Below are 27,539 nucleotides of genomic sequence, written 5' to 3' on the forward strand. Positions count from 1 at the left end.
GTATGGTGTGTGAAGGTGAGACCGAACTGGTGACTTAACTTGGAATGCATAATGTGAGGGCTGCTATAAGCCAGGAGGAGGGTGGATTGGGTGAGGGAGAGGAGTCTGAGAAATACTGTGAAGCGATAGGGCAGGGGTGACATGTATGGAGAGGAGTGGGGGAGTGGGGGGGTTGCATTGCATGTGTGAGGTGAGGGAGAGGAGCTTGGGCAAGGATATGTGCTGCATTGCAGTGAGGACACGCATGAAGGAAGACAAACACACACACACACACACACACACACACACACACACACACACACACACACACACACACACACACACACACACACACACACACACACACACACACACACACACACACATAGGCAGAGGAGAGGCTCACTCTCTGACTAATGATTCTCAAATCACATGTGAATCCAGCCCGTTTGAAAGGAACTCCTCTCCCCTTCCCCCATCCCTCTCTCTCTCTCTCAATTCAATAAAATGTATATTTAAGGGCTTTGTTGTCATGGGAAACATTATGTTAACATTGCCAAAGCAAGTGAAGTAGATAATAAGCAAAAGTTAAATAAACTATAAATATGTGCAGTAAACATTACACTCACAAAAGTTCCAAAATAATAAAGACATTTCAAATGTCATATGTGCAAATAGTTAAAGTACAAAAGGGAAAATAAATATGGGCTGTATTTACAATGGTGTTTGTTCTTCACTGGTTGCCCTTTTCGTGTGGGAACAGCTCACACATCTCGCTGCTGTGATGGCACACTGTGGTATTTCACCCAGTAGATATGGGAGTTTATATAAAGTGGGTTTGTTTTCGAATTCATTGTGGGTCTGTGTAATCTGATGGAAATATGTGTCTCTAATATGGTCTCTCTCTCTCACTCACGCTCATGCTCTGCTCCTCTATCATTGTGCCATAGAGGTATGCTGTGCAAACTGGTCTAGATGAGCATTTATGACATCTCCCAAAAGAGATTGCCACTTTAGTGATTTTGAATAATTGATCCATTGGTGATTACCATAATCACATATCAGTGACATTGACATTGACATTGCTTGGTGTCAATAGACGGGGGACCAGAGTAAAAGAGGATAAGATCAGACTGATTAACGACTGACATATCCACTAATAGATTACGGATCAGTCATTTACTGCACAGACTTGATGGTATTGCAGGGGCCAAATTACGACGTACAAATGAAGTGTTTGGAAGACATTGTGAGGCAGGAAATTGAAGTGTTTGGAAGACATTGTGAGGCAGGAAATTGAAGTGTTTGGAAGACATTGTGAGGCAGGAAATTGAAGTGCTTGGAAGACATGTGGAGCAGCGGATTAGGTAGCATATTGAAAGTTCTAGTTGGACTTCAGTCAGTAGACAGACCCAAATCTGCCTCGCCTGCCACAAATGTCATGTCTGCCAAACTGTTGACAAGTGGTCCAAGGATTAGCTCAGCGAGCTGAAGTCCCAGAGCAGCAAATCATTTAGAGAAGAAAACAGAAACAAACCCAGTGTTTTTTTTTTTTCTTCTTTTGATCCATTTTGTCCTCCTCTCAGGGGGAAGACAACCTGTCTGGAAGTAGCCTATTGCATCAATTGAGCGCAGAGATTTTTTTACCTCCTGCCAGTCAAAATAATCAAACTAAATGCTCTTCTTTACAACGCACAGTTGGGCCTTGGAAGTATACCCATAATGCACCCAGGTGTGAGTCATGCCATAGACCCACAACTCATAGTCATGACCGCAGGTCTCACTGTGTAAGTTGCCACAGGCTATGTGCCAGATACACGTGCCTGAGTGATTGATTGCTTCATTACATGTCATGGATGGAGTGGCCCAGGAAAACCCATTGTGCACATGCCGTTATTGGTCACATTGCAGTAAAGGAGTTGCTGGATCGTAGCAGGTACCTAATGCTAGCTAGTGAGTCAGGCAGGGGATAACTGCTAATCAATGGCCTAAATTAAAACATCTGTGCCTGCAGCCATCTGTATCTTTAAAGGGAAAATGGTTAACCAATTAGCTCATGGGGATTACACTGCAACTCTTTTTAAAAATGGCTCAAGCTGCAGTCAGAAACCAATCATGTACAGTAAATTCACACAGGGGTGGATGATATGGGAATGGGGTGGTGAGTCAGATGACTCAAAAGATAAACGGCGGCCAATGAGCAATGAGGGATGCAGCGTGCCATATGAACTCCTGTATTCCCTTCGGAATTGCTCTGTCATCGATGTCTATTGATTCATGTGGTGTCGACTCCCAGCAGGGTTTATTTCTGTAGTGCAGCAATGCCCAGAGGACTGCATTGAGGAAGCTGGTGTGAAGGGAAAGGAGGCAGATGTTTGTTTATTTTATATATATTTTTTGATGTATGAAACAGTGCATTGAGGCTGGAGTGCTGCTGTTCTGGTTTCAGGCATGAATAAAAGAAAATGGAGTCGTTTTACAGAAACTTGTCTTTCTTTCCATGTTTTTTTTTTTTTCTTCTACAATAATCTGGTGGAAATTCGATCATTAGTGAAGGATGATGTCGTCTTCAACATGCGGGAAGGGTTGCGAGCCTGAGTGCACAAGACACATGACTGTAATTATCTTGTTAATTACGTAAATGATTGTGCTATAATCATCTATCACAGTAGACCAATGTTTACTTAATATGATGTGACCGTATACTGTGGGGTCCGAAATTATTGACACCCTTGATAAAGATGAGCAGAAATTACTGTATGAAATAAATCATTCAAATACTGAGCTATATTGTACGCTCCTAAAAAAAGAAAATGGGGAAATTACATGATTTTACACTAATACATTTGCTCAGAGAAAGAGATGTATTTATTTTTTTCTCAAAAAAAAAGGTAGGGGTCAAAATGATTGACACCCCTGTTTACAATACTTCACACTGCGAGGATTACGGCACTGAGCCTTTTTCTAAAGTGTTTTATGAGTTGAGGAACCCATTGGGAGGGATCTTAGCCATTACTTCAATACAGAATCGGAGAGATGGAGATTTTTTGTTTTTAAATGCCCATGAACCATTTCTTTGTGGATTATTGATGTGTGCTTGGGGTTATTGTCATGCTGGAAGCAACCAGGTTTTTGACTAAATCCTGGTACCGGGTGAAGTTCATAATGCCGTTGACCTTAAACAAGGGCCTCAGGAAGTGATCAGGAAAAAGCAAAAGCCCCCGTAACATCAAAGATCCACCACCATACTACAGTAGGTGTGGGGTTATCTTCTTCTCATTGGTGTGTGTGGTTGAAACAACTCTGTTTCTATGTCATCGGACCAAAGCACCGGTCCCAATCCAAGTCCCCGGTGCCTTTCCGCAAAATCTAGGTGTTTACATTTCTTGGATAACATGAAAATAGAGCTCTTTGGCCAGGCACACCAGTGGGAGAAAGCATGAGCAGAAAATAACCCCTTTCCTACTATAATATATGGCGGTGGACCGTTGATATTACGGGGCTATTTTTATGCTATGGGGCAACATCTACAAAAGAAATGTAGAAGCATGCGGGTTGTCATCTCCAAGTGTCAGTTCGAGGAAAGCCATGCAAACACATCTTTCCTCTCCCTGAGAAGGTTCCACTGTCATGCAAATGAAGGGGTGAATGGCGGATACATATCATATCAGCCAGAGGCCAGTCCCACAGAGGCGCCACTCATCCTGGAAGCATGCGTTCCTTTGCCGAAGCATTCCCTCCCTCCTCCCCTCTCCGTTTTTACTGTAGCTCGTTTGGAAGTGAGTAGCAGAGTTGCAGACTGTCAAGGGGATGGGTAGTCTCCATTGGGAGCGATCACTCGAGTGGAACACGTTCCCACTACATCTGATTTATCTCTATATTCACCCTCCACCCTCCCCTCCCAACCTCTCCTTGTACTTCTTCACCTCCCCAGAAGAAAAAGAGGAGTAAAAAAAAAAAAAAAAAACGTTATTAGTTCCGTGGCAGGAAGCTAACGGGAAGAATACATAATGCAGCAAGCCTGGAGTTTGCCAGAGAGCATAACAAGGCGAGACGGCCAGGGCTGCAGTCAGACTAATGACATTTTAAACTAGCTGGCTGCTGAGAGAGATAGAGAGAGAAAGAGAGAGCCTGGCTGCTGACAGATGAAACCTTAACTTGGCCCTTCAGATGCTCTGCATGGGCCTCAGAGCACCTACTGTTAGCGATGGGGACCAGCAGTTTTTTTGGGGGTCAATATTTAAGCTTTTGACCGAGCTGTATATGAAATGATAAGGCAATAACTATTTCTTCACAGTGAAAGGTTTGAAACACCACAGGTGGATAACCTCGATGCTCAGAGGTTTTAGTTTTGCCCCATCTGATGCAGTTGCATGTACTGTGTAATGTCTGTCTTCCGAGTAAGCCTGACCACGAGTTGAAGGTTGAACACACCAGCTACGATCTAGCACATGACTCACACAGCCTCGACCCCCCCCCCCCACCAAGCCATCCCAGCTGATATGCGAATACGTCCCTCCAGAATGATAGAACGCTTCAGTCCGTTCAAAGTGAACTTGCAGCCTAGCTGTCTGTGATGTGCAAGCCTGCAGTCATAATCAAAGTCCAGGGGGTTCTGGTTGTGGATTGTTTCAATCTCCGTCGGGGTCCCTTGGAGAAACAGGTGGTTCTCTCTGTGTCTGCTTCACCAATCCCACGGAGAGGAATAGTCTGTCACGCCAGTCATTTTCACACACAGTATTGACTTTTTCGTCATTGGAGCATTTCCTTTGTCCCAGACAGCAGACAATTCTGTGATATATATATATATACAGTGGAGCAAAAAAGTATTTAGTCAGCCACCAATTGTGCAAGTTCTCCCACTTGAAAAGATGAGAGAGGCCTGTAATTTTCATATATATATTTTCATATATATATATATATATATATATATTCGATTGTGGCTTCCATCAATGTAATTGTCTGCATAGTTTCCAATCCCCCATATAATTTTCTTTGTAAATAAATACCATTAATATATATTTTAGTTAATATTTTCCTTTATTATTTTCCCATAACCCTACCATCCCTCCCCTATTTGGAGTAAACTAATGGACAACAACTCTTAGGCTTCCACTTCCAGCTTATACAAACTTTCTATTCTTGTAAATGCTACATATTGTAAATAAAAAATATACAGTTTTGCTAAGAGTATTATTATATTATTGATCGATTGACTGACTTTATTTTATTAGACAGAAGGGCTATTTGCAGTTCTTCAGCCAATCCTGAACCTCCTGCAAAAAATAAAAGCTACAGTAATAAAATACATGATCTAATGATTGTCTCTTCGCAGCAAAATCTACAGAGCTGGCATGGTTGTATCCCTTTATATATATATATATATATATATATATATATATATATATAGCATTCTATTGTTTGCAAGAATATTGTATAATCATTTAAGTTGTTTTAAATCCAAACCTGTTTTGTGTATCAGTTCACAAACCATGTGCCATGGAATCGGTACATCAAAAATCTGTTCCCAACTATTTTGCAATCTAAACTTAGCAAAAAAAAGAAAACATCTTCTCACTGTCAACTGCATTTATTTTCAGCAAACTTCAACAGGTGTAAATATTTGTATGAACATAACAAGATTCAACAACTGAGACAAACTGAACAAGTTCCACAGACATGTGACTAACAGAAATGGAATAATGTTAGGAGGGTTCAAAATCAAAAGTAAAAGTCAGTATCTGGTGTGGCCACCAGCTGCATTAAGTACTGCAGTGCATCTCCTCCTCATAGACTGCACCAGATTTGCCAGTTATTTCTGTGAGATGTTACCCCACTCTTCCACCAAGGCACCTGCAAGTTCCTGGACATTCAATCCCGCTCCAGAGTACAGCCTTCGGTGAAACGCTCATTCCTTCGGCGATAAACGCGAATCCGATCATCATCCCTGGTGAGACAAAACCGCGACTTGTCAGTGAAGAGCACTTTTTGCCAGTATTTTCTGGTCCAGCAACGGTGGGTTTGTGCCCATAGGCGACGTTGTTGCCGGGGATGTCTGGTTAGGACCTGCCTTGACAACAGGCCTACAAGCCTACAAGCCCTCAGTCCAGCCTCTCTCAGCCTATTGCGGACAGTCTGAGCACTGATGGAGGGATTGTGCGTTCCTGGTGTAACTCGGGCAGTTGTTGTTGCAATCCTGTACCTGTCTCGCATGTGTGATGTTCGGATGTACCGATCCTGTGCAGGTGTTGTTAGGCATGCTGCAAGGAGGTATGAGGACTAAGGCACGTCTACGCAGATGATCAGGGACCCTGGGCATCTTTCTTTTGGTGTTTTTCAGAGTCAGTAGAAAGGCCTCTTAAGTGTCCTGAGTTTTCATAACCGTGACCTTAATTGCCCACCGTCTGTAAGCTGTTAGTGTCTTAACGACCGTTCCACAGGTGCATGTTCATTGCTTGTTTATGGTTCATTGAACAAGCATGGGGAAACAGTGTTTAAACCCTTTATGATGAAGATCTGTGAAGTTATTTGGGTTTTTACAAATGATCTTTGAAAGACAGAGTTCTGAAAACGGGACATTTCTTTTTTTGCTTAGTTTATAGTTTATATGGTCATTTTTTGGGGGTCCACAAATGAAGCTGGTATACATTTTTATTTGTCCCAATTTTCTTAGTCGTATTTTGGTCTTTAATGCAGGGCCGACAGATAAGTTCCTTACTTTCTCCCCCTTCCACTTACCTTTTCCATTTTCAGTAATGCTGCAATTAATTGGTTGTAATTTTGAAGAGAGCAGACATTTCCATATTGTTTTTAGTTTGCATGTGTGACATAAGTCCACCAGTCCTGTTTATGACTTAATTTATTTCCCCCCCAATTTAAAAAAAAAAATCAATTAGTATATTTGAGTTTAACCATAATATTTGTTGGTGGATTAAACTGGAATTCAAACCAACTTTCTTTGGCTTGTTTTGAAAATAGTGATATTTTGGAGATTTCATTTTCAAATAACCAAAAGTGAGAGGTTGTAATCTGAATAAAGCGGAAAAGGCCATTCTTGAACATGGGGTGAGCATTCTTACTAATTTACTAGAGAACCAGTTTGGATTTAAGTATAACTTTTGTATGACTGAAGTCTTTAGTGAGAGGTCTAATGCTTTAATATTTGTTGCGCTCTGAATTTATATTAATTATATAAATAGGCCCATTTAATTTTGTGTGGCTTGCCCTTTCAAATAAAATTGAATCTTTAATGCTCATATAATTTATAAACAAGTCGCTAGATATAGGCAAGGCCATAAGCAAATAGATCAACTGCGATATGACTAAATTGTTAATCAGATTGTTCCACAAATAGGCAGGTACCATTCCATGGTAGCAAGATCTTATCTATTTTTGCTAACTTTGTATTCAAATGTATTGTAATGAGATCATTTCTTTCTTTCGGTATATGAATACAGAGTATGTCCAGTTCACCGTCAGATCATTTTATTGGTAAACTACACAGTAATGTAGAAGTTTTTTTTTTGTGATCCAATACGTAATAGAGTACACTTATCCTAGATTGCCTTTAATCCAGAGAGGTTAGAAAAATATTTCTTGATCCTCTATGAGGCTGTGAAGGGATACAAATTGTGGATTTAAAAGAAAACATGAATCATCAGTGTACAATGACACATCTTGTTTGTCTGGTTTTAAGCTCTGGATTTCTTGGCACTTGATATTATTGTTGGATAGTTTGCTCCTCTTGACAGTTTAAATCTTTCTGAGAAGAGGCCATTATTTACTATTTTACACCTATGGTTATTGTATACAAATTAACCCATTGTATAAGAGATGATTTTAATTCTAAGTGCTATGCACTTTGCAAAATGTTTTGCATATGACAACACTGAAGTGTAAGGGGCCTCCATTTTTTTTTTGTGGACTTTAAATTTACCACTTGGTTCCTGTTTCAGTAATACTTAAATTGGACCTTCTTGTTGAGTATCTGTTAATCTACCATTTATATAGGAGTGGTTAAAACATGCCAGTAACGGTCCTCTGAGTACATCAATAACGTTTTGGTATACTTCCACTGGTATGCCATCCAGCCCTGGAGTTTTCCCAGACGTAAAGCTTTAATTGCATCAAGAAGTTCCTCCTCTGTAATTTGGCCTTCACATGAGACTTTCTACACAGACGTTAATTTGACTTTATTAATAAGGGAAAAAATCCTTACAATTAACTTTGGTTAGTGGAGATGGAGGAGACTGATACGAAAACATATGCTTATTAAAGTACTTTGCTTCCTCTTTCAACATATTGTTTGGTGAATCATGGGTGACTCATTCATTTGTAACAATAATTATTTTTTGGTAGCATTGAATATAACATTTAAAAAACACGGCGCATTTTTCCCCATATTCCATTCAGTTCGCATTATTTAAAAAAATATAATTTATTACACTGAGCAAAGCTTGTTGTTTTCTAGACATCAGTGTAATATTGCCACTGTCACTTGTGGGCAACAAGAGCAGACAACCAGCGCAGACCTCATGCACCTATACACATTTTTGCGTCTTTAAAAATGGCTATATTTTCCACCTCTTAAACGTATTCTTGGGCAGTCTGCTAGATTTCGCTGGGCCGACAGTGCCATTGGGCATATTGTTGTGATCTGTTCAAATAGTGGTTGTATGTGGGGGTCTTAAGCAGATCTTTATATTTGCTTGATTGCAGGTAGGTGGGGTTATAAAAACAATACCCTCCTGTAACTGCTTCCCATTACTCTACTGTTGGATGAGATGTCATCGTTTTCATGGGTGTTATTGACATAGCTCGTGGGTATAAAAACGGCCTAAATTGTGTGTGATCCCTTACAGACATTTTCTTAGGTGGTGGTGCTCGTGTCAACTAGGTCCCCTGAACTCGCCTTGAAATGTCATCCCCAAGGAGGTGGAGTATAGCTGTGTGTGTATAAGGTAATTGGCCATCTTGCAGCGATACTGGATGTAGACACTTTAGCGGTTGGCATGTTGATAAAGGGCTTTTAAGATGTGACATGGTTGGAAGACTGTGTTGAACGGCTTGTCCTGTAATGGAGGTTTCAGAGAATGTAAATAGCATGGGCTCTAATGCCTGTTCCAACACCGCAGCCCATTAGCGTGTCTGCTCACGTTGCCGGTCAGTAATGATAGGGGGCCTCACCAGGGTTCCCTCTCCTCTGCCCGTCAACGTCCCTATTAGAGGAGCTGATTCTGACGTACGTGAGGCAGAGGACACAGCGCCAGGAGTTAGAGGCGTAAGGGTGTTCGTCAAGCAACCACTCACGTTACATCACGATGGCCGTTCAGGCGGAGAGGATAGCCGGTTGTCACAAAATAAAGAAATGGATAAATGAATGAGTACAGATGCAGCCGGAGGGGAGGGGAGGCTGAGGCGAGGGATGGAGCGGGGAGGGAGGGCCAGGACATCTCAAGGTCAAGCTGTTTGCTGAAGTGAGAGACTGGGACCCAGGAGGAGAGTGAGACAGACAAAGAGATATAGAGAGATGGGGGACATGGGGGACATGGTAAAAGCAGGAACAACATCGTTGTGTTGTGCCAACATTGAGATGAAGGGGTTTCAGTCCTAATCAGCCTGAGGATCTGGGCGAGCTTAACTCTTCCACCCTGGTGCACTCAGTCTTGGAGGGAGAGAGTGAGGCTAAGTGGCTGGCATCCAGCGGACACAGAGCTCCCAAAAGGTCATGAGGATTTGCTCTTAAATATAGCCCATGCTGGAGGACCTTGTGCCGAGCCTGATCGAATTAAGTCAATTTAGTGGAAAAATATCACAACACGATGGCAAAGCACCTCCACAATTTCAGGGCAGTGGAAGTCAATGAAGAAAAACAGTCCTACTTTCAAGTGCCCGGACAATACATCAGATAAAGGGTTTCAAGAAGTAAAAGGAAGCTAGAATTGTTTACAATCTCTGGGCTGTATTGTACAGATCGACTGAGGTCCATGTGCCTGGTCAAAGTAGAACCTTAATATGAGACGACCCAGATGGATATAGTCATTTATCAGTATATTAACAGGGGTGTTAATACACAAACACACACACACACACACAAAAACCTGTCCATGACACAACTGTTCAACTGTTCACACACCTCTTGTTGGCAGAGAGGCAGTGTAGTAGTTTTAATGCTTATTTCCTGCAATTCTAAAAAAATTTGCCATGTCTTTTGTGCGTTCTAATGATGTCTGCACGACTCAAATATTACAACCAAATCAAGTGGAGGTGACCCCATCGGAAGTCTAGGCCGCTTGACACGTAATCTTGCCATCATAACTACAAAGGTTTAGATAGCTGGATAGCCTCACTCAACTACTTAGCTAAATCTATTTAGCTGACATGGGCTAGCTGATTTTGAAATTGGGACCTGGTTCATTCTACTATTGCAACCACTGGAGGTTGGTGGCACCTTAATTGGGGAGGACGGGCTCGTGGCAATAGGCTGGAGTGGATTGAGTGGAATGGTATCAAACACATCATATACACATGGTTTGATGCCCTTCCATTCAGCAGCCTCCACTGATTACGACCTAGGCTAGTCTCAACAGTAGGTTGAAAGAAAATGACAGGAACGGAGACCGTCTATTTACTATGGCAGCCTTAAAAAAAATCTGTTGTTAAAGGGGGACTGCCTTTACAAAGCTACACCTACCTTACAAAACGGCCGATGTGGCATCGGTATTACTCAGAAACAGTTCATCGAGTGGCACAATTGACTGCAAAGTGTGAAAGGATCATTTAGGCCATAAAGTCAGTCTCGTCTAAAACGGAGTTTGGAAAATCCCTGCGTCACACCGGGTAAATTAAGGTTGAGTTTTGATTTGACGATGTCCGTTTGCCCACTAACATGGGGTCAACTGCTGCAGTGATTGCTCTCGATCCAATCTGCATAGACAGTCAAATCAAATCAAATTGTATTGGTCACATACACATGGTTAGCAAATGTTAATATGACTATTTATGTAGCGATCACCGTATGTTGTGGAATTTCAGCCCACTAGCGGGTTCCGTGCACAGAGAGGTTCATGCGAGTGTAGCAAAATGCTTGTGCTTCTAGTTCCGACTATTCAGTAGTATCTAACAAGTAATATAAAAAAAAATTCACAACAACTACCTTATACACCCAAATGCACACACATGTAAAGGGATGAATAGAATATGTACATGTAAATATATGGATGAGCGATGGCCGTGCGGCATAGGCAAGATGCAGTAGATGGTATAGAACACCGTACATACGAGATGCGTAATGTAGGATATGTAAACATTATTAAAGTGGCATTATTTAAGGTGACTGGTGATCCCTTTATTAAGTCCAATTATTCAAGTGGCCAGAGATTTGAGTCTGTATGTTGGCAGTGATGGCCTTGAGATAGAAGCTGTTTTTCAGTCTCTCGGGTCCCAGCTTTGTCGCCTTCTGGATGATAGCGGGGTGAACAGGCAGTGGCTCGGATGGTTGTTGTCCTTGATGATCTTTTTGGCCTTCCTGTGACATCGGGAGCTGTAGGTGTCCAGGAGGGCAGGTCATTTGTCCCCAGTGAGACAGACCTGCCCAGCAGCGCCAACTGTTTACATAGAACGACACCTCACACATTTTTTAACTTGAGAAACACTGCACTAAACACCTTAGTTAGATGTGAAATGTAGCAACTGAAACATCATCGACCAACACGTCAATGTTTAATACAGATTTCTTGAGTTATATCTTATGATTCTGGGGATTTTGAGGAAATGAAAGAGGCTTTCCCCATCCACAGTGTCTCATGGGGGACAAATCCAGAAACGGTCAGGAAACACACCTCAAAGACTGAAATCTTGTTTTGATAATGAGGAATAGAAAAAAAACGTGTGCGTTTTCAGTGGTTCTTTAAGGCTGGTTTATACTTGGTCTAACAACATGTCCGTAGGCAATTAGAATAGGACAAGTGTCGCTGGTCAAAACAACATTTAATTTAATTCCACGGTGGAATGTCTGTAGACCGTCCTGCGACTGTTGGTTTTCCATGTCTCAAATGGAAAAGTCTGACCCTGTAGCAGCGTCCGTTGTCAGGGTTACCAGCAACGAGACAGTGCACACCCATAGAGAATGATAGAGGCCTCTAGTTACCAGAAGGCCGTTTTAGCATTGACAGCGCCATTGAGGGCTTCCACCCTGCTTCCGCCATTTTAAAGTAGTCAAAGTAGTCAACTGGGTGAGGATTCCTAAGGATTGTAGCCTAAATGCTTGTATTTTTAGCTCCAACAGTGCAGTAATACCTACCAATAATATTAAGTTATTAAGGATGAGCCATGACCAGAATATGCTGTACCTATAAAGTGGGTAAAACAGTATGTAAACACTATTAAAGTGACCAGTGTTCAATGACTCTATGCACATAGGGCACCAGGGTAGAGTACCGAATGGTAGTTGGCTAGAATAGTGACTAAGGTTCATGGCAAGGTACTGGCTTGTGGTGACTGTTTGATTGATAGTCTTTTGTTCCTAGCTATGATGCACCTTCACCGTCTTTGTCTTCTAGATGGTAGCGCGGTGAACAGGCCGTGGCTCGGGTGGTTGAGGTACTTGATGATCTTCTTGACCTTCCTGTGACACCGGGTGCTGTAGATGTCCTGGAGGGCAGGCAGGGCGCCACCAGTATTGCGTTGGGCTGACCGCACCACCCTCTGGAAAGCCCTGCGGTTGCTAACAGTGCAATTACCGCCTGGCAGGATGCTCTCAATGGTGCATCTGAGATTTTTGTGAGGGTCTTAGGGGCCAAGCCGAATTTGTTCAGCCTCCTGAGGTTCAATATGTGCTGTTGCGACGTCTTCACCACACTGTCTGTGTGAAGAGACCATTTCAGGTCATTATCATTCTGCTAAATATGTGTATGCGATCAATAACATTTGATTTTATTTGATTATCTATCATTATCAGGTAATTATCATTACCTTGTAAATAATGACCTTGTTCTGATTTATCTTCCTGTAATAATGAACACAAATTGGCTAAAGTTAAGATGTCGTCAGCTATGCTTTGGTCATTATTTGAACTGGCTAACATTAGGAGATTCCCTAAAAACACGCCACTTCGAAACAGCTACGAATGGAAGTGATTATTTTTTGCAGGTTAGGAGAACTTAGGTTAAGTTTAGGAAAAGGGTTGGGGTTAGGGTTAGCGAAAAAAAACGCTTTCCTAACCTGCTACGAAAAGCCACTTCCGGTCGTAGCTGCATAGAAGTGGCAGTTTTTTAGGGAGTGCTACCTAGCTAGAAACGGACCAAAAAAATAAAGTTGCTTTTAGTTGCCTGGCTTGCTACACTGACGTATACCAAATGACATATTTAAACAGATGTGTTTATCGGTGTTAAAATACAGCAGTTGTGTTATTTGGACCACCATGCCGTTGATGTCATTTTTGTCTTTATACTTTTACATAACTGCAATGACACGTTTGATGTTGGAAGGCAATCGAATGTTCACGATGTCACTGCGCCGAGGACTGTCTACAAGCCGAGATGGGAACGGCGTTGACATGAACACGCTGGTGTTCAGCAGATTACATCCGTCTCCGCCAGACATTCTGGATTGACTGCAGTAAGACATAGAGCCCTCGGCGCTATCTGGCAGAAGAACAGGCACGTCTCTCCCCCCCTCGTTCACCGCACCTCATGTGCTCACATTTGCCGTCTTCTTCTTTCATCTTTGCCACAACCGTCAAAAACTAGCAACCAGCAAATATTGAGCCTTTCACTCAAACTGTGCCGTTCTTTATCCACACCAACGTGTCTTATTGTGGTACCCGCTGTGGAGTTTTAATGGAAATGGGGTTTAGATGCATGGGTCTGGTGCAGTGCTAGAGCATGAGATGAGAAAAGGAGGGAAATGCAAACAGGGGGGGGGTTATATATAGACTAAATCGTTAGCGGTGCAGTCAGAGAGAGAGAGGAGGCGAGCTGGGCCTTGCTACAGCCGCTGTCGAGACAGACAGAGGATAGGCTGAGGAGAGAGACGCTCGACTGCATCGCCTGCAAACAGGCCCGTACTCCAGAGGTGTCAGAAACACATCCACACCAGCATTTGGCAAATGACAGCCACAAGGAGGGAGGACATTAACTTGGGAGATAATCAGACCAATAATAGACGCCAATAAGCCGAACGCTAGGTCCACTGGACGCTTGGATTCTGGGGAGTGAGGGTGTGTCGAGATCCGTTTGCATACTCGTAATGAGGAGCAAATGTGATGCCTTTGCTAAAAAACCTAGTTGAATTGTCCCCCTGCTTGCAAAGCAGATTAGTATCTGTTGGCAGTAATGCGGAGAAATGTTCCCTTGGGATTTCGCTAGGCTCACATCTGCCGGTCAGTTATCAGTAGTCTTGCATCTGTCGCCTTGGTACCAAAGCTGGGGAGAAGAAGATAAGATTGGACCATTTGCATCGCATGCGTTCAGAGACTTTTTAAGCGTAATTTATTGTAATGTATCGTGGTGAGCGCTAACCCATCAGTTTCACACGAGGTGCCTCACTCCTTCGGTTGGTTTTGCAGTAGAGGCGACAGGGGTGTGTGACTTGGAACGCTGCTGTAATACGAGTGACTGGATTCACACCACGCTGAGGCCGTCGCTCTCCACCCTGCAGATCGCGAGAGTAGGCTCCAATTATAAAGCGTTCGCTCTGCTCAATGCAAAGTGACATCTCGGCATCTATCCACCCACAGTGCTTCGCCCACTGTTCTGGAATAAGCCACTGGACCTTCTAGAGCCCTCTCCAATCTCCAGACACGGTGACGCACTCAGAATCACAAGTGTCTCACTGACTGCCAATATGAGTACCGACGTGGTTTATCTTTGATGTATTTAAGTGTGTACTATGCATGGACACCGGAATGACTTTCCAGTAGTATTTATGTGGCTGACCGATTCCTTTGTATGTTAAGACGTGTATAATCCTCTCCTCGTGAACAGCTGTGCGAGGTCAGACAGCGCTGCATGTCCCCTATGGACAGATTGGTTATTCACGGCGAGGAGACGTGTCAGTGAGATGCGCACACGTATGTGTACTTTCTACACATTCCCCAGTCATGCACTCACACATCAGTTTTCACACACAAACACACACTTACATTTTTTTTTTTTAAATAAACATCTTAATGCATTCTCTATTTATTCAGGGTTCTTGTGCCTAAGTGGATATTTCAGACACAACAGGCGCGTTTACCCGACACTATCCACACACTCCCCTCATTCACATACAGCAGCTGCCAGTGTTTCCTGTCTGATGTGTGTGTTGTGGTTTGGAAAATGAACGTCTTTTCCGTCTGATCAAAGTGGTGTTGTTTTTCTGCTGGTTGACGGGGCTGTTGAGCTGACGGTTACATCTGATCACTCAGCTCCCCCATATTCTTTTCGTTTGTTGTTGCATTTATTTAACCTTTATTTAACTAGGCAAGACATTTGACGCTGTGCTCATCTGGGTCCGGCGAACGGTCACAGATTCCTGTGTGTGACACGTCCCAGAGTTGGGTTCAGGTCTGTTCAAACACACAGAGCATGTGGGTACAGAGAGGGCACGCGCCACAGACAAAAGGGCCAGCCTGGGCATTTCAATTCAGGTGACACATCGAGCGGTTTTCAACTCCAACTTTCAGCTCAGTACATATGGAGGATCAAAAATGCAGGGAAATGGTAGATCAGGGAAACGTGAGCTACCCCTTTACACATGGCTACACTGATGACTTGTTATCAATAATACCATAGGTAGTGTCTTCTCCCTTCCTATTTCTGTAAATGACGGCAAATGCTTTTTCGTGGCAACCTGTGCCACCACCAAGCCTCTCGCTAGATCATGAAACCAATGGGAGCATATGGGGTTTTGTCATGCAGACGCTAATGAGTGGTTGTCCAATTACGATCATACTGCTGAGCGAGGGAGAGAGGAGAGAAGAAAGAGGGATGGGAAGGTGGGAAAGAGCGAAGGAGTGTAAGACGGGAATGTGTTTGTAGGTAAATACCCGGATGAAATAAAAACCCAATTCCTTCCCGTCTAGTTTGAAAGCAGGTCAACAATGTACATACATAACCCCAGAGTTAACCATCAGTCTCTTTGTTTGGGTTGTGTGTGAGCGAGTCTGTTATTTTCCTCTCCCTGTGTTAGTAAGGACTTGACAAGTGCATCCGTGTGTTGTTATCATGCACTGTTTTTCCTCTCTGCAAAATGCAAATATGCTCTGCTACTCTGGGGGCATATTTCCCGACAGCGTGTGCACAAAGTTCTAAGCCGGAGTGTGAGGCGGCGAGTTGGGCTGATTTGGAGTCGCTGCAGAGTTTAACTCGGCTCTCCCCCTGAGAGGTCACCCGGAGAATGGACCGTTTTAGGGGGGAGTAGATCTGTCACGAACTCTCAGATTAGAATACATAGAATAGAATAAAGATGAGGATATTATCGTTAAGTTGAGCAGCGCATATATACGTTGATAGAATACATCTCGGATCGAATCCAGTCTGGAATGGGGTAGAATCAATTGTGGAATGTTTTGCGTCGTACCACATAACTGTTCTCTGATTTTGATTTAGTTGTTGGTAGATTGTTCTACAACCTACCCGATGTTAGTGCATCCCACATTTTTCTTTCTTCAAACATATCAAGCATGTACACTGAGTGTACAAAACGTTACGCCTGCTCTTTCCGTGACAAAGACTGACCGGGTGAATCCATGTGAAAGCTATGATACCTTATGGATGTCACTTGTTAAATCCACTTCAATCAGTGTGGATGAAGGGGAGGATACAGGTTAAAGAAGGATTTTTAAGCTTTGAGACAATGGAGACATGGATTGTTTGTATGTGTGCCATTCAGAGGGTGAATGGGCGAGACAAAAGACTGAAGTGCCCTTGAACGAGGTATGGTAGTAGGTGCCCGGCGCACCGGTTTGTGTCCTGAACTGCAATGCTGCTGGGTTTTTTCACGCTCAACAGTTTCCCTTGTGTATCAAGAATGGTCCACCACCCAAAGGACATTCAGCGAACTTGACACAACTGTGGGGACTGTGGAGTCAACATCAAATCAAATCCAATTTCTTTGGTCTCATACACATGGTTAGAAGATGTTAATGCGAGTGTAGCGAAATGCTTGTGCATCTAGTTCCGACAATGCAGATATAACCAACGAGTAATCTAACCTAACAATTTCACATCAGCTACCTTATACAGACAAGTGTAAAGGGATGAAGAATATGTACATAAAGATATATGAATGAGTGATGGTACAGAACGGCATAGGCAAGATGCAGTAGTTGGTATAGAGTACAGTATATACATATGAGATGAGTAATGTAGAGTATGTAAACATTATATTAAGTGGCATTGTTTAAAGTGGCTAGTGATACATGTATTACATAAAGATGGCAAGATGCAGTAGGTGGTATAGAGTACAGTATATACATATGAGATGAGTAATGTAGGGTGTATAAACATTATATTAAGTGGCATTGTGGAGCGCTGCCATGCCCTGACGAATTGCAACTCAATATTGGGAAGGTGTTCTTAATGTTTTGTACAGTCAGTGTATATCATGTTGTGTGTCTCTCTCGCTCTCTCTCTTTCACCCACAGGTCAATGGACATCCTTCCCAGTTGTTTCCTTTAGTTCCCAGTACCGACACCCAGATGCTGCTTGGGTAGTCAACCTTACCGCCTGCTCACCGGCACCCTGACCACATAGCTGCCCATGTCTGCCCTCCTCTGCTAGGCCAACACAGCCCACACAGTCTTCATGAGGATCACGACCCTGCCAGACCACCCCAGATAGAGGTATGTATGTCAGTGCGGCGTGCCTCGATACATCTCGTCTTGAACAGCACACTGTGTGCATAACGGACAGACTTTCCATTGAATATTGTAGTGAGGCAGCAGTGGCTTGATGGCGGACAGCTGTCTTGGACTTGATTTCAGAGGCACGGAGGGGGAACGTTGCCATATCCAAGACGAGAGACAGCTCCCGCACAATTTCCAATCTGCTGGCCATCTGGCCCATCAATAATGGTGATTTTTGATGAGTCCAAATCCCAACCCTAAACCACCAGTTGGGTTTGTGGGATCTCATTTCCAAGAACTGAATTGACAGAATTTAAAGGAAGCCGTTCCTATTCGTCTTGGCTGAGGTTTAAGGGCCGGTTTAACTTTTCACAACCGGTTGCCATGGCGGCACCTGCTACAACGTCCCTCTGGGAGAGCTGCCCTTAGTGTGTGGAGGTTTAAGGTCAAAGGTCAGTGTCACAGCCTCTATCAAGTACAGGGACCTGCTGTAGCCTGTCCCCTGAGGCAGCGGCCCCTGTCTGGCCTGGGGTCACAAGTTAACTGTACCTTAACGCAAAGTGACTGGCCCCTTAATGGGGCAGAACCTACCACAACATTATACATAAGTCAAATCTGCTTGTATATTAGCACAAACTCAACTACTACTTGTGAAGTTGAAAAGAATACTGTAGCTGTGCCTATGTGCACCCATGGTTGTCTTGTGTGCCAGTCTTAATTTATTCAGGCACTTTCGATGTTGCTTTAAAAGCCAGTAACATTGATGTGCATCCTACATTTAGCGGTGAATTGATCACTGAACGAGCTGTAACAGAAAAGAGAAACGGGGATAATGCTTGAAGATAACACAGCGTGCAGTCTGAGTGAGTCATTTTGTCATTTGCCTGGATAGGTCTTGCAGTATGTCTCAGCTATTCTGAGACCTTGACATTTCCGTAGAAACACGTAACGGACCCTAAAGTGCCCTTTTTCTATTTGCATGTTGTTAAGATTTTTTATTTAAGGAAAACACTGCGCTAGAAATGCCAACAGGTCATTTTGGGGCAGGTGGTGGTGTTAAATGTGCATAAATTGATATTTCCACATCTTTGAGTTAATGGAGAAAAACAGAGAAGAATACCCTTGTAACGATTTGAACATTTTGGAGCCATCTTGAATGTTGACTTTACAGAGGGGTGGCTGGTTGAATGGCTGGTTGGGTTTGAGGGTGGATGCATAGGTGGATTGGTAGAATGTTGGATTGGTTGATGGATAGTCTATAGGGTAGGGGATGAAGAGCAGATCAGAGAGGGTAGGATAGCAGGATCCCATATGGAAAAGCTATAGAAGAATTGAACAAGATTCCTGTATGTTTTACCTGGAACTTGTCAGTAATACATATGGCAGCAAATACACTTAGAAGACTCTCGTAATATCCGACTTATACGGACGGGTTGGTTAACATTTAGACATAACAGAAATGTTGCATGCGTTATATAAAACGCATACCGTCTGAAGTCTCACGTACATGGGACATACCCATTTCAAAGCACTTGCATACCACTGTCTGACGTCATTGACGGCATGCAATGTGACACTTTTGGAAAAAAAGAAGCAGTCTGCAGCGAGGAGGAAGAGCAGGAGGAGGACAGGAGGATGATCAGAAGAAGAAGACGAGGAGAGGAGATGAGGAAGAGAAGGAGTGAGGAGATGAGGAGAAATGACTTTGATAGCAGCAGTGAATCTATTTGGTTATTAAGTGGAGATCTCTCAACAGCCATTCTCACGGTAGCACATTGGTAGTAGTCGGTCGGTGATAGATATCAAACCTAAGCAGGGATGGGTTTAATTAAAACCCCGGATGGGAGACCAAAGCCATAGATAAAGCAACAGTCCAGTGCTGCCCAACATTCACCATGGAGACTCATACATGAAAATGTATATACAAATATTGTATTTTTGTTGTAGAAATTGTCATGTTTTTTTTTTTTTTTTGACTTTCAAAAAAACTAATGTGAAACCTATTAAGGAAATCCTTTACTTTTGTAGAGGTTACATTCTCAGAAGATACTTTTCATAAATATTTATAGGTGACTCATATAATTCGTATACGGTATTTTGTCTTAAATATGTCATACCATATCTTCGTTGGCATCATTTCATTTATTCAATTGTGTATGAAATATAAAGGCTTATAAGGCAACACATATACAAATACACCACTGTCATATAAGGCAGCACATATACAAATACACCACTGTCATATAAGGCAACACATATACAAATACACCACTGTCATATAAGGCAGCACATATACAAATACACCACTGTCATATAAGGCAGCACATATACCAATACACCACTGTCATATAAGGCAACACATATACAAATACACCACTGTCATATAAGGCAGCACATATACAAATACACCACTGTCATATAAGGCAACACATATACAAATACACCACTGTCATATAAGGCAGCACATATACAAATACACCACTGTCATATAAGGCAGCACATATACCAATACACCACTGTCATATAAGGCAACACATATACAAATACACCACTGTCATATAAGGCAGCACATATACAAATACACCACTGTCATATAAGGCAACACATATACAAATACACCACTGTCATATAAGGCAGCACATATACAAATACACCACTGTCATATAAGGCAGCACATATACAAATACACCACTGTCATATAAGGCAACACATATACAAATACACCACTGTCATATAAGGCAACACATATACAAATACACCACTGTCATATAAGGCAGCACATATACAAATACACCACTGTCATATAAGGCAACACATATACCAATACACCACTGTCATATAAGGCTACACATATACAAATACACCACTGTCATATAAGGCAACACATATACAAATACACCACTGTCATATAAGGCAGCACATATACAAATACACCACTGTCATATAAGGCAGCACATATACCAATACACCACTGTCATATAAGGCAACACATATACAAATACACCACTGTCATATAAGGCAGCACATATACAAATACACCACTGTCATATAAGGCAGCACATATACAAATACACCACTGTCATATAAGGCAACACATATACAAATACACCACTGTCATATAAGGCAACACATATACAAATACACCACTGTCATATAAGGCAGCACATATACAAATACACCACTGTCATATAAGGCAGCACATATACCAATACACCACTGTCATATAAGGCAACACATATACAAATACACCACTGTCATATAAGGCAGCACATATACCAATACACCACTGTCATATAAGGCAACACATATACAAATACACCACTGTCATATAAGGCAGCACATATACAAATACACCACTGTCATATAAGGCAGCACATATACAAATACACCACTGTCATATAAGGCAACACATATACAAATACACCACTGTCATATAAGGCAAGCACTGTCATATACAAATACACCACTGTCATATAAGGCAACACATATACAAATACACCACTGTCATATAAGGCAGCACATATACAAATACACCACTGTCATATAAGGCAGCACATATACAAATACACCACTGTCATATAAGGCAGCACATATACAAATACACCACTGTCATATAAGGCAGCACATATACAAATACACCACTGTCATATAAGGCAGCACATATACAAATACACCACTGTCATATAAGGCAGCACATATACAAATACACCACTGTCATATAAGGCAACACATATACAAATACACCACTGTCATATAAGGCAACACATATACAAATACACCACTGTCATATAAGGCAGCACATATACAAATACACCACTGTCATATAAGGCAGCACATATACAAATACACCACTGTCATATAAGGCAACACATATACAAATACACCACTGTCATATAAGGCAGCACATATACAAATACACCACTGTCATATAAGGCAACACATATACAAATACACCACTGTCATATAAGGCAGCACATATACAAATACACCACTGTCATATAAGGCAGCACATATACAAATACACCACTGTCATATAAGGCAACACATATACAAATACACCACATATACAAATACACCACTGTCATATAAGGCAGCACATATACAAATACACCACTGTCATATAAGGCAACACATATACAAATACACCACTGTCATATAAGGCAGCACATATACAAATACACCACTGTCATATAAGGCAACACATATACAAATACACCACATATACAAATACAAATACCACTGTCATATAAGGCAGCACAAATACACCACTGTCATATACAAATACACCACTGTCATATAAGGCAACACATATACAAATACACCACTGTCATATAAGGCAACACATATACAAATACACCACTGTCATATAAGGCAACACATATACAAATACACCACTGTCATATAAGGCAGCACATATACAAATACACCACTGTCATATAAGGCAACACATATACAAATACACCACTGTCATATAAGGCAACACATATACAAATACACCACTGTCATATAAGGCAGCACATATACAAATACACCACTGTCATATAAGCAGCACATATACAAATACACCACTGTCAGCACATATACAAATACACCACTGTCATATAAGGCAACACATATACAAATACACCACTGTCATATAAGGCAACACATATACAAATACACCACTGTCATATAAGGCAACACATATACAAATACACCACTGTCATATAAGGCAGCACATATACAAATACACCACTGTCATATAAGGCAGCACATATACAAATACACCACTGTCATATAAGGCAACACATATACAAATACACCACTGTCATATAAGGCAGCACATATACAAATACACCACTGTCATATAAGGCAGCACATATACAAATACACCACTGTCATATAAGGCAACACATATACAAATACACCACTGTCATATAAGGCAGCACATATACAAATACACCACTGTCATATAAGGCAGCACATATACAAATACACCACTGTCATATAAGGCAGCACATATACAAATACACCACTGTCATATAAGGCAGCACATATACAAATACACCACTGTCATATAAGGCAGCACATATACAAATACACCACTGTCATATAAGGCAGCACATATACAAATACACCACTGTCATATAAGGCAACACATATACAAATACACCACTGTCATATAAGGCAGCACATACAAAATCTTACCAGATTCTTATTAGATTGTTGTACAAATGATCCTCTTCTGCCATATCAGATTATTTCATTCTCATTAATGTTTTCCATATGTTGGAGATTACGATGGATGGATATGGGAGCTGAGGCAAAGGTGAAAGAGGAGAGAGAGAGAGATGAAGGGATGTAGATGCGGGACATGTATGGATGGGTTCGGTGGGGGGGCAGTGGGAGACAGGGATGAGTCGAGGCAGATATATCCAGGGAGGGAGTGTGTCTTCTCCCAGGGTAATTCACTGGGAGTCGCTGTGAAATGGAGCAAGTCTGCTGAAGCTGCTAGAGATTATTCAAACCCTTTTCCAGGGAGATGTGACAGAAGAGAGTGGCTCTGAAATCGGACTCAATCAAACTGTACTGGGTCCCATCACAGACTGCAGAGATCCTTTCCCCTTGGGTACCCTTGCAGCACAACTATAATCACATGAAACATAGGCAAAAAACCGAAGGACATTTTCTACTGCGGGACAGGGGGGAATTCATGAATTCTCTATGCATTTTCTAGTTTTAGTAATACTAGGCAAACAGTGTAGATTCACATTACGGTATGGCCATGGAATACTTGATTTCAGCTAGTTTTGCATAGGATTGGTTGATGAAGCATACTCGAGTGGATTTTATAATGCTCTGAGGCTGAAGGACCGGCTCTTTTTCACATGATGGAGGAATAAGAAATAGGCAAACGGACAGAAATTAAACTTTTTTTTTATCCAAGCATCACACGTGGATAAAATCACTTGATTTCCATGTATGGTAGTTATAATACCATCGATGGTTTAGAGCATGGTTCAGGCAGCAGCGGGGTTGTGTGTTTCATTCCCACATGGGCCACATACTGTATATTGCGTATGTCTTACTGTTGACAGCTTTGGATAAAAGTCTGTTAAATGACCATATTTTGGGGATAGCACAACATCATATACCACCTTTATTCATTGTTATTTTAAAAAACTTTATTTTATGGGAAGCTACGTTATTTTATCTGGGTGAACCACACAGTAATGCAGTGATGTGACAGTCAGACAAAGGCTTCACAGACTTGTCTATGAAGGGACTGTGAGACTTGAGGAACAATCTGACAATTCTAAAACCATTGAATATGTCTCACTGCCTTTCATCCAAAGTAATAGCAGCCGGGGTGTAGCAGAAGAAACGGCACACGGATTTAAATATGAACCTATTCAGCAGTCTGAAAAGTATGCCAGTCGTGCAAAATCGGGGCAGATTGTGATGCGCAAATCTACCCGTGTCTGATTCAATGTAAAACAAAAACAATATTCTATATGCTTCACATTCTACAATTGCACTATTTTCCTCTAATTTGTCACTATTTTCCTCCATTTTTTGTCACCGCAAAGTAAGATGCCAAGAGGGGGTAAAGAAACGGAATATTCAAATGATATAAAAAGAGCATGGTAGCCCCACTTCCGACACCACAAGCAGTGTACACCTTTAAAACAGTTTGTCTCATCTCTTCGAACGGACGAGCCCCTAGAGGAACAGCTGCATGCGGAGATCCTGAATGGAGCTCAGTTAGCACGGCTGACTACCAAGTAGGGCCCCCGCCTAGCCTCTTTCATGCAAAAAGGGGCTTTCAAAGGGAACCTGGCTTGCCAGTGTCACCACGTAAAGTCCACCGCCGACCGAGTTATTTCTTGGCGCTTTGATTTCCACGCTCATTTGAGGCCTGCCGTGTCTCTGCGGGAAATGGACGCACCCCATACATTCTGACCAGTCGCGTTCGATTAGTGTTGCGGTATGCGTCGCGGTATGCTGCGGGGCTATTGCGGGCGGATCATTCAATCGCAGTGCTATGTGTTAGCGGTGGTATCCCCATGACGTGCACTGTATTCCCTGCGCGGCTTAGATCTCAGTAGCTTGTCGTGGCCAATGTGGGGGATGTGTGGCGAGGGGTCCGTCGACTTTGAGGTATAAACGCCAATCGTGGGGTTTCACAGCAAAATGGTTGATCTCTAAAGGCTCCAGTCAAAGCAGGGTTTTTTTTTTGAAGGCTCACTGGGTTTATGGTACGGTGGGATATACTAAACCCTGAGGTTATTTGCCTTGCAATAATCACACAATGTCGTACTGTCGTATTGTAACTGGAGCACATTGAATATGGCTCCAAAATACCCTTGAGGAAAGTCTTCTTGGTGCCGGGCATCAAACAGAACCCAGTTACTGTAATGTGCGGCGGGTGCGTTATCCATTTTATTTGAAGAGCACAGACGGCGAGAAGCTCTTTTTGCCTTGTTTCCCCATTAATACTGCATAGTTGATGTCACTCAGCGGAGTTAATGATTCAAAGGATACTTCAGGATTTTAGCACTGAGGCCCTTCGTCTACTTCTCCAGAGTCAGATGAACTCATTGGGTACCATTTCTGTGTCTGTAGCCAGTATGAAGGAAGCTAGAGGTAGTTTTGCGAGCCAATGCTAACTAGCGTTAGCGCAATTACTGGAACTCTGTGGGTATCTACGAGCAATACCGTAAATGTACTATATAGGATATGCTGGTATGTTGCCCCTCGGTGTTCATGTGTCTCTTGAAATACCTCAGTGGCTGAGACAGTGTGTCAAATGATTGACTCTCTTGCGGTCTCCCTCCTTCTGAGCACCGCCGCAGTCCATCTCAATCCTACACAGGCCCAAGCACAAACAAACACAAGTTTCCAAATATACAATTTACGGGGGTTTTGAAACCCAATCTCCTTCTCCTAGACCCCTAGTCTGCCTGTTCGTCTGCGGTTGCTATGAGACCGAACACCTCGGAGCACACTCTGAGGGTCACCCCGACCAATAGCAGAGCTGCATGGCACAGCGTCTTGCTGAAGCACTTTGTTTTCTCTCTTTCCAGTCCATCCCTCCATTTGAGGAGGAGAGTGGCGGTGGTGTGTAATGGGATGTGAGAGAGATAGGCCTTTGGTCCGTGGGCTAATGGATGAGCTCCAGACCAGAGCAGCATTCTGAACAAACACACAAACCAGAAACGTCTACTTATCCCCAAAAAAATATTTGTGGAACTCTTCTGTTTGAATATCGGCTTCATACCATCAAGTAGGGGGGAAAAAACACCACTGTGATATTTATAGCTCATTACGTACCACAGAAAACAATGCCATGAGCGCATATCTGTCAAAACATGTCAGCCAGACACAGTATGTGGTGCCACATTGCTGTGATAAACAAACACTTCATGCGACGTGACTAAATATCGCGCACCGATGCGATTGTCCTCGCAATGAAGTTCTTGCTCTAAAGGCAGATGGGTAAGCTGAGACAACAAAACGTCTGCGTGTGCCAGATCTCCTCCCTCCGTTTATGTGGGTAGGCCCTTCTGAGAAGACTAATTCATCTCCCTTGAAATATAGTCCCGTAGTCTTCCTCTATGTGAGGTCATTGGTGTACTACTGACATCACGTTCTACCCGGCTCTTTTCATCTTGCCTCATGTTTCAATGTATACTGTAGGAACTTGGTCATTTATATGATTAAAAACGAACGATGCTCATGTTTTAACGACTTAGTATTTGCACACGCTTGTAGCCTGTCTTGTACGAGCAAGACCAGAATACATTAGTGCTCCTGTACAACTCTTCAGCATTAAAACAAGCTCGACTCATTGAATAACAGAGGGACAAGCGATCCCGTGTTCTGTTTGTCTCAAGAGTGGAGGAAACGGCAGCCATCAAGTGTGGCCCTGGCTGTGTTTACTCCATGTGTAGTGAACCGCTCTGGGTCTTGCTCCTATTCTCTTCTCCCCTCTCATCGACTGGGCCCTTCCCGGGGCACTGCAGACCGTTCCACTCCACAGCCCGACAGCCTAATCCATCTCCATTGTGGGGTGGCACGGGGGTCAGAGAATTCTGTCAGAGCAGAGCAGAGTGGAGGCTCATCCCGTAAATAAGCTCTGGGGTGTCAACTGTCTCCAGTCTCCACACCAAGATTCACCAGAGAGCTGACGGTTAGCTGCTTGGCATTTTAAGCCCTGTACCTTGGGAGATTTCTGCCCACATAATGATGTTTCCCCAGCTGACGGGGCTGTGGCTTCAATATATGTGATATGAGAGGAGTTGGAAATCAGGCCCTCATTCTTAGAGCAGATTGTTGACCTTTTAGACGATGGTGTTGTCTTCCAGCAGCTTAGCCTGAGAGAGAGATGATTAACAGAGGGACATTTAACAGCGGCCATGTTGTTTTGCCATTTACCCGCATCTCCCCTTATCGAGTTGAACGCAACCTGACCCGCCATGTATACAAAAACGGAGCAACACATCTGTATGTTTACTGTTAATCTTTATTTGTATTCACTGCAAAACTGCAATTTACAGTTGCTAATAGCGGTTGACATGTCGTTTTTAAAAGGACGGGATTGCTACAGGATAAGCACTTGACGGAAGCTAAGTTGGATTTTGTGTTGGCTGGCAGTACAGTTAATTCCTTTTTAATTATGAAGGACCAGGAGGTAAACGTTTGTCAGAGCATCCTTCCCCATTTGATCCACTTACGCTATGTGGGCTAT

General features: G+C 42.6%; 1 protein-coding gene across 3 annotated transcripts in view; it reads left to right on the plus strand.

The window, feature by feature from the left end:
- LOC118385661 (leucine-rich repeat and fibronectin type III domain-containing protein 1-like protein) overlaps positions 1-27,539 on the plus strand; it is a 134,545-nt gene that overhangs the window by 60,101 nt on the left and 46,905 nt on the right. For all 3 annotated transcript variants that reach the window (XM_035772885.2, XM_035772893.2, XM_035772880.2), the window contains exon 2: positions 17,609-17,806. The gene's annotated coding sequence lies outside the window, so the exon portion shown is untranslated. The remainder of the gene's footprint in view (positions 1-17,608; positions 17,807-27,539) is intronic.

Source organism: Oncorhynchus keta, chromosome 1, assembly GCF_023373465.1.
Source record: "Oncorhynchus keta strain PuntledgeMale-10-30-2019 chromosome 1, Oket_V2, whole genome shotgun sequence".
Classification (NCBI taxonomy): Eukaryota; Metazoa; Chordata; class Actinopteri; order Salmoniformes; family Salmonidae; genus Oncorhynchus; species Oncorhynchus keta.